Source organism: Maniola jurtina, chromosome 16 (genome assembly GCF_905333055.1).
Source record: "Maniola jurtina chromosome 16, ilManJurt1.1, whole genome shotgun sequence".
NCBI classification, from domain to species: Eukaryota; Metazoa; Arthropoda; class Insecta; order Lepidoptera; family Nymphalidae; genus Maniola; species Maniola jurtina.
The window spans coordinates 10,743,728-10,757,786 of record NC_060044.1 but is presented as its reverse complement, the minus strand read 5'-3'; the positions used below and the strand labels follow the sequence as shown (position 1 = coordinate 10,757,786).

At 37.4% G+C, this 14,059-nt stretch overlaps 1 protein-coding gene across 1 annotated transcript in view; it reads left to right on the top strand.

Moving 5' to 3' along the window:
• Nucleotides 1-3,269: 3,269 nt before the first annotated feature.
• LOC123873008 (connectin-like) overlaps nt 3,270-14,059 on the top strand; it is a 59,559-nt gene continuing 48,769 nt past the window's right edge. Inside the window, exon 1 of the mRNA XM_045917655.1 lies at nt 3,270-3,393. The gene's annotated coding sequence lies outside the window, so the exon portion shown is untranslated. The remainder of the gene's footprint in view (nt 3,394-14,059) is intronic.

The window sequence follows — 14,059 nt, the reverse complement described above, 5'->3', positions numbered from 1 at the left end:
CAAAAAAGCCCTGTCTAAAAAGTCTTGGCTGCTCTCCACTCCGCCAGTGTGCGTTGAGCTTTACTTTAACTTACGCAGATGTCTCTTTTAGTAGCTAATATCGTATACTTGTATACTTGAATACCTATGTACTAGCTTTTCCCGCGACTTCGTCCGCGTGATGTAACTTATAGCCTATAGTAGGTATTCGGAGATAATTTATAGCTATCTACCAGTGAAAAAAATTTCAGAATCGGATGATTAGTTCTGAAGATTACCCCCTATATTCAAACTTACAAAATCTACCACTCTACAATGTTAGTGTAGATAGAGGGCGTTGAAAATTAAATCAGAATAAACATAATCAAACAGTTGACCCCGTCCGCTTCGACTTCCGAAATTGCCGCTTAGAGAGGATTAAATGCCGCCCTAATGTTAATAATTCCGGATTTCGACCCTAAAAATTTATTGTCCCCACATGTGGGTAATTTTTGTAATTAATTCATTATTCATTGTGGGTGCTCGAGATCATAATGTACTTACAGGTATCGAGTGAAATGGAATTTACTTGCTGATATCCAACATTCTGAGTTTAAGTTTTCGTATGAAAAGTTTCATGTAAAACAGTTTTTATATAATAGGAAATACGCTTCGAAATAAGTTTAAGAGGGGTCTCTCCGTCACTCGCTCCATACAAACGTAGTTCGTCTCTCATTGGAATACTTACCAATCATACTCAATGGAATTTTATAGAAACGTTCCGAGAACTAATCTATGCCTGTGGTTTTCCAGATTTCCGTTAAAATATTCGGTTTCAAAGTTACGCGGTCTTAAAAATTCACATACAAATTTTTGAGCCCCTGTAATAATTTTAAAACTACATATTTAAAAAAAAATCTAAAACACCACAAGCACAGATATTAGTTTCTAGAATTATATGTCTGCAAGATTTCATGGATATTCAATATTCAAATGAAATTGGGACTACGATTGTATGGAGTAGGTAAGTGAGAGAGCCCTGTTAAATACCAATAATTGAGAGCGCGTCCGTCAAACCATTTGCATAAATCCCAACTTCACTAACAAATAAAGATTGACGGGAAGCGGACGAAATTATTGAAATTAACAATTTGAAGCTCGTCACTAGCGGATGTCGTAAAACTGCTTTTTGTCGTTAAAACTCCCGACCGACCGAACAGTTTGCATTAAAAGTTCGTTTCTTTAAAAGTCGCGTTTCTTGCTAGCTAGGTCTATGTCCAGCGGACGCTTACAGGCTGATTTGTGGAAAGAATAAATGTTGCCCTCACTACTCATCTTATTTATTTATTTTAACAAAGAATATGAGCCAAGTTTATCGTGCTGACTAACATCCCCCTTTCCCCTCCAACTAAGAGCAAAGCTTGTGCTAGGAGTACGAACGGCAATAGTACAACGGGTGGGGTTTGAACCGGCGACCTTTTGGATTTCAGTCCACTCCTTTAACCGCTGAGCTATCAGGCTAAATCGAGGTTTATTGGTTTTCCTTCAATCACATCGGAACCGAGCAAGGAATTGACGTAATTTTATGTATGGTTATAACTTATAGTTAAATGCATGGAGAGTGCATAGGCTACTTTTTATCCTCTTTATCTTAAGAGTTCCTACGAATTTTTGATAATCTATAATTCCACCCGGACGAAGTCGTGGGCATCGGCTGGGCATGTTTGTCCTTTTGAGGAAATTTGGTACAGGGTTAACTTATATCCCGGGGACGGGCATAGGCTGCTTTTTATCCCGGAAAATCAAAGAGTTCCCACGGGATTCCCAAAAAACCATCCGCTTAATCGATTTGTATATAATTTGGTACCGAGGCAACTTTTTATCCCGGAAATTCAAACAGTTCCCACGGGATCTTTAAAAACCTAAATCTACGCGGACGAAGTCGGGGGCATCCTCTAGTAATAAATAAAGTACAAATGCTAAATTGCTTTGATCAGCAAGAAATCAGTACGGCGCAGAATGCAATACTGGGAATGCCTTATCCACCGCCCACTTCCGGCTTTCTAAAGGAAAAGCTACACATTACCTACGGTTCAATATACAAATCCTCCAATACACATTCAACGCACGTTTCGCTTCGCCACCGATGCATTCTCAGGAGGCAAATGCAATAGGCAATAGCCTTTACAACAGGCAATTGGAAAAGCTTGACTTTGCATTATTGTCTCTTGTAAATTCTAAGACAATAGGAACTTTTGTAAAAATATTTATTTACAAGTGTACCGTTTGTGTGAGATGGCTTGTGGTGTCTTGTCTTATGCCCTTCTTTCTCTCAGGTGGAACTCAAAAGCTCCCTTGTGGATGTGGAAATTTTTCAAAAATCGTGAAACACTTATTTCTTCATTTTAACCGAAAGCCTAAATACCAATGTTCATGGATATAATTTGAAAAATTACGAGTTTTCATGCAAAATGTTGTCCCCCATTTAATCGCCTTGGAACTGCAATTTTCATTACCTAATCGTGTAACAATTATGTCTTGATTTTTAATTTAAAGCCCAAATTAATTATACATACTTCAATCCGTACTTTATAGACAGATAGATAGATGGAAGTCTTTATTGCACACCAAAACACATGTAAAGGAACATAACACAGAAAGAAGAAAACAGAAAAAACAATTGTGTGCAAAGGCGGCCTTATTGCTTAGAGCAATCTCTACCAGGCAACCTTTAATCTCCTATGGAGGGGAAAATACAAAAACTAAGTAGATAACAAAGGCAGTCTAATGCTTAGTACCTACTACCTTAAAAACCCCAGACAACCTTGGATGATCGATCATAATTCATAGAGTTTTAGATAGCTTCTTAATATTTTTAATGATGTTTTTCAAATGTTTTTAAAAAATCACAAAAATCGATTTGTACCGACTTTAATTTGTTGAGTAAATCATTGGTATTCATCAGATCTTTACCGAGTTATAAAAGCTAATAACTCTAAATGGTATCTACTTACTATTTTTCAAAATATTTGGAATTGAAGTCCTTTCTCTCCTTTTTTTGAAGTCACCAAGATACCTATTTCTTGATCTTCTAGCCTTTTAACGTCTGTAAAAAGTTAGCAAGCAGTTTCTACTCGTTCTAAATCTTTTATTTAGGCTCTGATGTCTCTATGAAAAAGCAATGGTTTCATAAATTTCTACCAGAAGCACCAAGCAGCTGTACTATTCCTCCTTCGTGAAAATTTTGCCCACCACTGCGCATGTTTGGGGCACAATGCATACGAATGTTCCAAGTTTAAATTCAGTTGCTTACCAGCTGTTGTGGGTGACAGATGTGCTTTCTGTGCTTACTCGCGTAGTTCGATTGATAAACTTCGACTGTGCGTGATTGTTCGGAACTATCGTGTGGTTTTTGTTTCTTTATGGATTGATAAGGTGAGTTTACGAAGTATACTTAATTAAGGATTATTTTCATATATTTTGTAATTTTATACATTAAGAAAATAACTTCTGCGTAGTTTTAATAATAAGAGAGAGCCTGAAATTAAAAAAAAAAACTAGTAAGTAGATACGGCTTAAATCGCGACATAATTGTTCGAGATGAACTTAACACATTAGCCACATAATTTAATTATTAAATTACTGTAATTAGTATTTTACATATCTATCAAAGTTACCTTTTTTAGTCCTAAGATAATTATTTATATAAAATTTCAATACTAAAACTATCCACCTATTTTTATTATTATAATAATGATCTACTAAGCTATTGCAAATAGTAGGGTCTGGTGTAATACTTCCTATTAGGAAATTTTCTTATGGACTACCTCACAGCGTGGGTTTATTTGTATTAGAGTTATGTTTCTAAAGGCTTATAAACAGCTTCCGAAAACACTTACAGGCCAACTAACTATAAAATCCAACGGACAAAGCCGTTAAGCCGACCGGGTGTCGGTAAAGCCTATTACATAAGCACTTTGCGAGTATGGTCAGTAGAAAATTTGCCGCATTAAGTGAAAATGTTTGGCCAATATTTACAGGCTTGATATTTGAGCTCACTTACTCGCACTTTAGTCAGTGACTCAAATCTAATCTTGACCGTCAATACTATAAGCCTGTTCTGTTTTGCTTCGTGCCAATCGACCGTTCCCAAGGGATTGCAACTCTTTCTATGCTACATCCATTCAAAGACACCTTGAGTGTCGAACAAAAAGTTTTTCTACTAGACCATGGGGGACCCAAGAATGGATTCCCATAGCAAATCCTCTCACTTCCTCTCTAAGTGTTCAACCCAACGGGGTCGAATCACTTTAGCCTCTTCAATTATATTGAGTTCGACCATCAGCTCTTCTATCTTATTGTTTTTGTCTGCTCCTAACACCTAGTTGGTTACATGATCTCCTGGGCAGATTTATTTTCAGAGACAGGAGAGTATCGGTACCCACTGCTATTGACATCATCCATGCATTATATCCGTGCCTGTAATTTCAAAAGCGGATGTTTTATAAACACTGAAAACTCTTGGCACCATTCACAGATGATAATTACTGATATGGTTAGAGAATTCTTTCGTATTTAATTTGGAAATTTCCGCTTATTTATATCTCTGTGAATAAAAATGTTTTTAAATGGCTACGCCAAAGGTTTCGCTTCGTTTCGATGAAGCTGAACGACGACTCTTTGTACAGCCTTTGTTACCGTATGGATGTTGGCGGCTCGCTTCGCTCACTACTCCACACCTGAAAGGGAAAAGAGAGTTTTTATTAAACCCATTCCCCTAATTGGTTTCTTCGTGGCATCCTACTGCTATATCGCGTGGTACGATAATTCCTCATCGAAGATGGTACGATTTAGCCAGTAGGGTGGTATTTCTAGCCACGGCTGAAACCTCTCATTAGACCAGACCAGAGACAATTTAGAAATTATAAGCTCCCGAAATATCCTTGCCGGGAATCGAACCCGGGACCTCACACTTATAAAACTACCAAGATTACCACTGCAACAAGGATATTTCAAAACTTCGGCGGAACGTCCTCGGTGCAGTGGTGAGTGATGTGGTCTTATCAATATAAGGTCTCGGAATCGAGCAGCAGGAGCAAATTTCGGAATTCATTATTTTTAAATTTTCTCTGTTCTGATCTAGTGGAAGGCTTCGGTCGTGGCTAGTTACCACCCTAATGGCAAGGCCTTATTGCCAAACGATTTAGCGTTCCAGTACAATGTCGGGTAGAAACCAATAGGAGTCTAGGTTTATTGAAACTGCCATATCCTCACCAAGTTAGCCCCCTTCCTTCTTAGACTGCATCATGACTTACCACCAGGTATATTAGATTATCTGTATATCTGATTCAGATAGCAGTCAGGAGCTTACTTCAATCGGAATATTTAAAAAATAGGATAAGTCGACGAATATAATTGAAGGCATGATAAATTACGTTTCTATTAAATCTAAGTAGGTACATTGTGTATAGATGATTATTGCGGTCTCTGCCCTGCCAATAACAGACCGGTTCGGATTAGTTTCGATTAATTAGCCACGTACACAATATCAGGAGGTCATTATTTATGCTTTGGGACCTCTATGGCTGATTTTGTTCTCGATGGTCGTTGGCGCTAACAGATCAATATGAATGCATTACTATGAAGCTGGTGATAGCCTAGAGCCTAGTGGTTAGGACGTCCGCCTCGAAGAAAACATCGTGAGGAAACCTGCATGCCTGAGAATAATTCTCCATGTTTTCAAAGGTGTGTGAAGTCTGCGTGGCTAGCTTCGGCCCATGCTCAGTAGTGAGCCGAACATGGGTTGATCATAATGTTCATGATAACTATGAAGCGATTTTATATAATGCTGACCAATTAGCGCTGACTAGCTACGCACTGGTCGCCAGCGATGACGGTCAGCGAGAGAAAGTTCTGAAGTTCTACCAGTTCATAATTTCTGACTGGTTATTTTTGGGATTAGAACAAAATATATTTTAGTTCAAAAATCACATTCTTTTTCTGCAAATCTTAAAAACATCTACATTCTTAGCTATCAAACATGGCAAAATACAATAATCTGCAATGGTCGCGTCGAAAGTCAAATGTTATCGAATGATAACATTTGACTTTGCCAGCTACGCATAGCTCTAACTTTTTGGAGTCATGTAGTTACAATTACTGAATTTATTGTACCTATTCAGTGGTTAAAGTAGACATAATTGTTTTTTAAATTCTCATTTAGAGAGTTGGGTCACTAATGCGACCATGTGGCTCTGGTAGGTCTAGAGTCTAGACTATACCTGTTATTGTAATCCACCAGAATAATTGTAATATTACGTATATAAGATTCACTTATTTAGTATTTGCACACCAAGAATGTGTAAGGTAACTTCAATCAAATGTTAAGACCTACTTGTACCCACATTCCAGCGAATAAACCATTATTTATTTATTATTATTTATTTATTGTAATACCTAAAACTATATCTAAATATTTAGGGTTTATTTCTAAACAATTAAATATTGCTTTAAAATATCCTTAGGAAACCTCTGCCAAGTTCTCCTCAATGCATGTTCTCAAAAGGCGTCCGCACTCTCTCTAGATACCTACCTACAATTTGCTTCTAAACACAGCTGTGCCTAGAATTATAGGTAGGTATGTTATGGAGTTTAATTATTAACGTTTCCATCAAATCGTAGCCACTTGCCCACTGCTAATTATGGACCGCCTTCATCCAACCTGTCAATTGCAGACCGCTCCGGATTAGTTTCGATTGATTAGTTGCTTGTAGATTATTGAATGTTATTAATTATGCTTATTGAACTGACCTCTAGAGTGAATTGTTTAGTACCAGCACTTACAGGATTATGCTTTATGTAGTAAGTAGCTCATTATTAATTCAAAATTCCAAGTCAATTTGTGATGCTGCAAACGAGATTACTGTAAGCTGGTAAAGAAAATGTCAATAATCATTTGAATAACTCATTAAAATCCTAAGGTCCTAAGTGGCAATGAGTAGCTAGGTATGGCATATAGCTAAAGTGAACTGTAATGAAATGTTATGGTCCCTAGGCAGGGTGTTAGGTAACTAACCATGGCCGAAGTTACCCACTAGACTAGATGAGAGATACTTTGGAAACATAAATTCCCAAATTGCCCCTGCCAGGAATGGAACTGGGACCTCCCACTTACCTACAAGATCTCAATGAACCGATTTTAATGTAGTTTTTTTGTTTGAAAGGTGGCTTGATCGAGAGTGTTCTTAGCTATAATCCAAGAAAATCGGTTCAGCCGTTTGAAAGTTATCAGCTCTTTTCTAGTTACTGTAACCTTCACTTGTCGGGGGTGTTATAAATTTTTAATTAACACATGTTAAAGTTTTAATTTAAATTTAAGAGTATTTTACAGAATTAATTTGATTTGATAATAAAATTCAATTAGTTAAAAGCGGACTACATATTAGATATAAGTACTTTGATATTAGATAAAATTTAAGATAGTTTATTAAAACGTTACAAAATGCTCTCATAAAAGGCGTAATAGAGAATATTTCCCACGATAGAGCAGATAAGGCGAGGCGCTTGAGAGTCGTCGCAATTTCAACGGCAGTAAATAAAGCGTGGAACTCTAACAGCTGTCCCATCGACGTTTATCGGAGACTAGCTCACACGCCATGGCTTCGCCTGGTGATATTTCTGAAAAACATTCCATACTGTGGTGGACATTGCATATAGTTTTTTCGTCATAGCTATAAAGGAAACATTCTATGCAAATGAAACCTATACTATGTTGGAGCTGTACCTACTATGATATATCAGTCAGTCAGTTTCTCCATTTATGTGTGTAGACTAATTGACCCAACCCAACTTACCTTGTATGAAATTTGTTGAAATCATTGCTTGCTGGTGGTACATTATATTTAGTAGGTACCTACATGCAACATTTTCTCAAGTTTTCTAGACCCAGCTGTATGTATGTCAGTCCTTTTTATGTAGAAGATATGTAGTTTATAAAAACGTCGTTACAAAATGGAATGCTCTCATATAAGGCGTAATAGAGAATATTTCCCGCGATAGAGCAGATAAGGCGAGGCACTTGAGGCGTCGCAATTTCAACGGCAGTAAATAAAGCGTGGAACTCCAGCAGCTGCCCCATCGACGTTTCTCAGAGATTACTTCGTCCGCTCCGCTGCAGTGGAGAAGTACCTAATTTCACTTGCTATATTATACATGCGAAAGTGTGTTTTTTATTCATATACAAGTAAGCCCTTGATTGCAGTCTCACCTGGTGCTAAGTGATGATGCAGTCTAAGACGGAAGTGGGCTGACTTGGAAGAGATATGGCAGTTTTCATTAAACCCATACCCCTTTGATTTCTACACGGCATCGTACCGGAACGCTAAATTACTTGACGACACGCCTTTGCCGTTGCTCCGTTGCGGCGTGATTGAAGGACAAACCAATAAACCAACAAACAAACCAAACTTAACCACAGGAGTATAATTGGTTTAATGAAAACTGCCTGGGCTCAATTCCCGACAGGGGTTTGGAATTTTATAATTTCTAAATTTCTGGTCTGGTCTGGTGGGAGGCTTCGGCCGTGGCTAGTTACCACCCTACTGGCAAAGCCCTGCTGGCAAGCGATTAAGCGTTCTGGTGCGATGCCGTATGCCATACACCTTCCAGGTTAGCCCGCTTCCATCTTAGACCGCAAGACTTACTTACCACCTGGAGAGATACCAATTTTAGACTGAGAAAGAGTTAACTCGCTCTAAGTCGAAGCAACCGTAAATACTTTCCTAACCCATTATAGAGAAGATAAAGTTTCCATCGGAAAAGATTGAGCGTGAAACTTACGAGAAAATCACCTGCATTATTCCGTTATTCGATGTGCTTAGTACGAGATTTTACGTCACACCAATGTTGATAGAATTCGATCATCGAAACACGTCAGCGTTAAATTGAAAAGGGCCTTAACTATCTCATTTTAAAGTTTAAGTCCGTCCATATATCTACACCCAAACGAAACGTTACGAAATTAAAATCGGTGGTAGGTACTGTATTTTTGATCTTAAATCAAAGATATGTATGTAGGTCCATTTTAATTTCACGGCATTGTTTTTTTGACGGAACATTCATCATGATCAACCAATCGCCGGCTCACTACAGAGCACAGGTCTCCTCTCAGAGTGAGAGGCCAAGCCACTGGCCAAGTATGGATTAACAGACTTCACACACTGTCGAGAACATTATGGAGAACTCTCAGGCATGCAGGTTTCCTCACAATGATTTCCTTCTCTGTTAACGCAAGTGATGTTTAACTTAAAACGCACATAACTCCGAAAAGTTAGAGGTGCGTGCCCAAGATCGAACCTCTGATTAGTAGACATCTACTACAGACTAGACAACCTAACTACTAATCAAGCACAGGTTACAACATTGCCGAGATGTGAAATCTCGTACTAAGCACTCTGTAAGTTAATCGGGCGACAGATACCACCCGACTAGAGATGGTTATCAGAGATGACTCGCTCCGTAAACTGCAACGGAAAATGTAGGGAGTTGTCTTGAGGATATCTTGCTAAAAATATATCCAGTCTTTAAAATTCAACAAATATCTGAAGACATTTTGATAATGATATATTATAATAAAAAAAATATATATTATTATAATACTGCAATATGAACTACTACACAATAATAATATGCAAATATGTTTTCTAGGTGTATTATGAAAGGAATGAAAGAAAAAATTCTGACACACTTACAAGAAAGTTACAATGGTTTTTTTACCAGCCCTTTAAAATAAATGCATACCTAAGTGAATCTGTCTGCCTGTCTGTCTGTCTGTTAGATTTTCATAGTCCACCTGTTAACTGAGATAGCTTCCATCCTGAGGACGGACATAGGCTCCTTTTTATCCTGGAAAATCAAAGATTTCCCACAGGAAAAAAACCTAAATCCACGCGGGCGGTCTCTAGTAATTTATGTTAAAGAGATTCGAATTAGTAAAATAGGTCAAATACAAACTTGTTTTCACTAAACGGTATATTATCAAGTAGGTACTTATCAACTATTGAAAATCTGTAAATGATAAAATTTTTAACTCCATAAGTAAATCAAATACTAGAGATCTAAAAAGAAGCTTACTAGAGATATCTTGCTTCGTATGCAATGACAACGGTGAATAATTTTCTTCAAGGCATGAATGCAAGAGAGAATTCTATTGGAAAAGATAAAACGGAGTATATACGGTTCAATCTCTTGCATTTTCAGAGACAGTAAGTAGGTAAATCGGGGCCCGAGTATCAACTGTCTATAGACATTTGTTGTTTGAAAGTTATCTGCAAGTTATCTCTTGGATAACAGATAACTTCTGTTCATAAATCTGAGGGAAACTTACTAGACTTGCCTACATTTTTACTATGAATCTGATAATTAAAATCTGCAGAATGTCTTAATAAAATGTACTTTGTTTTATGAAAGATGATGCTTTTTCTTGAAAAATATTTTTTTAAACTACATGATGTCCTAGAAGTCTTCCGCGTGGATATACAGTACCTACCTAAGTTTATTTATTTATTTAATTTTTAATTTTTAATGGAGACGCACACTATTAAAACTAAATAATAGGTAACACAAACATAAAGCATACACACCACAACTGTCTCCAACGAAAAGTTCACACATTAAAACACACCAAATAGCCGAGTATAAAAATGTAGGTAGTTATTTAAAAATCCCGCGGGAACTCTGACTTTTCGGGTTTATAACTACAATATTAGTAGGATTAGGATCAGTTTGTGCACGCGATCCTATGTTTTCTGGGATGAACATTATCCTGGGTTAATCCGTAACAATGAGTTAATAGTGTTTTTTAATTTATCAGTAAAAACTATAAACTGCAGTCATTGTTTATACACACATGAGGCTGATCTGTGTTTATATACAAGTAGGTACTTAACTGATTCCTCAAACAGATGTGTACTTTTTATTAAATAAATAAAGAAATGGGGCCACTTAAGGAAAAGTCTCGTGTTTTAGAGACGGTAAATATAGCGAGCGAGAAATTCCAGCTGTCCAAAGGACATTTGTCACAGATTACTCTGAAACCAATTCCACTGGAAAATGGCGTAAGGCACCAGCGTGCCCGTATTAAGGAGAATCTCTTGCCGTCACTGAATTGGCTATGAATTTTCTCAGAGACTGCACTATTCGATGTTTTATATATCGACCTCTTATTTCTTTACAATACTATCCAAATCGATGACTGACTGCAATATACTATATATACAGGGTGTTTGGTAATTAGTATATAAAGACGACACGTACCCATGCTATTTTGATCTGATAAATACAATGCTGAAGTAAAATGACGGAATAAAATTATACAAACTTCCATACAAAATTTAAAAAAAAATATGTCGTTTTCATGGCCCTAACTCACTGAGATCGTTGGCCATCTTTAGATAGGCCAAGGCCAACGATCTCAGTGAGTTAGGGTACGTTAGGGCCATAAAAACTTGAACATAAAAATAATTTTATTTCGTCATTTTACTTCAGCATTGTATTTATCAGATCAAGACCAAAGTAGCATGGGTACGTGTCGTCTTTATATACTAATTACCAAACACCCTGTATACTATATAATATATACTATATACTATACATACACTAATATTATAAACAGGTAAAGTTTCTAAGTTAGCTTGTAGGAAGTAGTCCCTGGAACTGCTGAACCGATTTTGAAAATTCTTTCACCAGTAGGAAGCTAAATTACTCCTGAGTGACATAGGCTTTTTTTTTTAATTATAGATCCCTACTAAAATGTAATAAACTACCCGTGCCTAGCTGGGGTGGGTCGTTAGTCTACTATATACCTACCTTATACCCGTGCTCTCCATAGGACTTTTTTTATTTGATTGCGATTATACCACAGTAGGTTATGATGCTGCCTAAGGTGGAGCATGCTTGCCGAGAAATTGCCTATTTATTCTTCTTTTGACTTTTGTCAGAGATTACTCGCAAACTATTCCACTGGAAAATGGCGCAAGACAACAACGTGCCATCGATGTTTTATTTATCGACTCCATATTTCACAAGACTGCCATTACAACACTATACGAGGCGTACATTACCGGGCTATCCAATGGGCATTTGTCAAAGATTACGCGCAACCAATTCTAGAGGAAAATAGTGAAAAGCACCAACAGAGACTTGATGTCACTAAATCGACTATGAATTTTCTCACGGACTTACTACACTGTCGATATTATCATTTATCGAATGAATATTTCTCAATAGTGCAGTGTCACAACACTATACAAGGCTTGTGATATTAGCCTTGATTAAAAGTTAATAATGTTTAAGGCAAGGTTATATTTACTTACTTTATACTTACAAATAAATCGCGATCTAAAATAATCGTTACGACACTGCATATTTTGTCTTGCAAAGCTGCTATGATTTTCATTTCAGTATGAAAATATTGTATCCCACTTTTAGACGCTACAAGAAGGAATGTATCATAACTTATTTAGGAATATTATTATTTTTACTAACTCCAAGCCAGCAAGCAAACGTTTCCAAAACTCTTAGTTTCACCGGTTACTTGCTTGTCCAGTTAGGTGACGGTTAAGGCAGATGTTGAGTATGGGGAACGTGAAAAGGGAATTGCCTTCACTATACGAACCCTAGCCCTCGAGAGGACCTGTGGGTGATAGACACGGGGTGGTCCGTCGTTCAGAGTGTGGTCCTCGGGTTGGTTGGCGTGCTGTGGTTCCGACATGCCTCTAAGGGTGTTTGGGGGCACGTAGTGTCCCATTGGTGGGTCTGCTGCGGCGGAAAATGTAAAAAAAGGTGTAACAATGTTTGTAAATCTGAGCAAAACATAATTCCTGACATTTGGGTACCCAATACAGTAATAACACCCAACTTCGGTACATAATTCTCAATTTTCCTCAAAATAAATGTCACGGATATTGTCTCCCCATCGTAACCGCCAAAACTTATCCAGGGATTTTCCATTCTTTCTTTTTCCTGCGACACTAACTTTCTGTTTAATGTGTCCCACAGGCCACTAAGTTAAGGGCAGTGTGAGTTTGTTTTTGCTAAAAAAGTTTAAGGTTGACTCGCGGCTTTTTAAACCTGTAGCCTACCTTTTCACTGTGTGCAAGTTATTCTTCAAGACTTCAGCTGTGAGCATTGCAAGAATCTAAAATAAAATAAAATAAATAAAATGTACGTGTAATGTACTATGTCCGTACGTAGTTGAAATTCCTCGGACACGTACGAAACGATTTGCTTCCTCGTTTCTAATCCGAACTGCTAGAATATGGAGCGCTCTCCCGGCACCAGTTTTTCCTTCCACTTTTTATATGGGTACCTTCAAGTCAAGAGTGAATAGGCATCTTCTAGGTAGGCGCACTCCATCTTAGACTGCATCATCACTTGCTAGCAGGTCTGATTGCAGCTAAGTGCTAGTCTGTAAATTAATCGGTAACTGTAAAAAAACGGCCAAGTGCGAGTCAGACTCGCGCAACGAGGGTTTCCGTATTCGGGTATTTTTTCCAACATTTAGCACGATTAATCAAAAACTATTAAGCTTAAAAATAAATAAAAATCTGTTTTAGAATGTACAAGTAAAGCCCTTTCATATGATACCCAACTTGGTATATTTATTTATCTTACTTTGAAAGTTTTAACACATTTTAATATTTTTTTCTGTGATGTGACCACAAATTCACGGTTTTTAGATTTATTCTTTTACTACAAGAGCTACCTACTTGCCCAATTTCATAATTCTAGCTCAACGGGAAGTACCCCATAGGTTTTCTTGACAGACGCGACAGACGGATAGACAGACAGACAGACAGACACAGACAGACAGAGAGACGGACAACAAAGTGATCCTCTTTCGTTCCGTTTTTCCTTTGGAGGTACGGAACCCTAAAAGATGTCGCCGCGTGCTAAGACACTATTATTTAAATCTATAAAGTTTATTGATTAAGTACCTTACCAAAGTTCTCTATAAGTACTAACTTGCCCCGCGGGTGAACTTTAAATGTTTTATGATAGTTCTTTGTTCGTATACGACTTGCTAATTAAGCAGAACATGTCT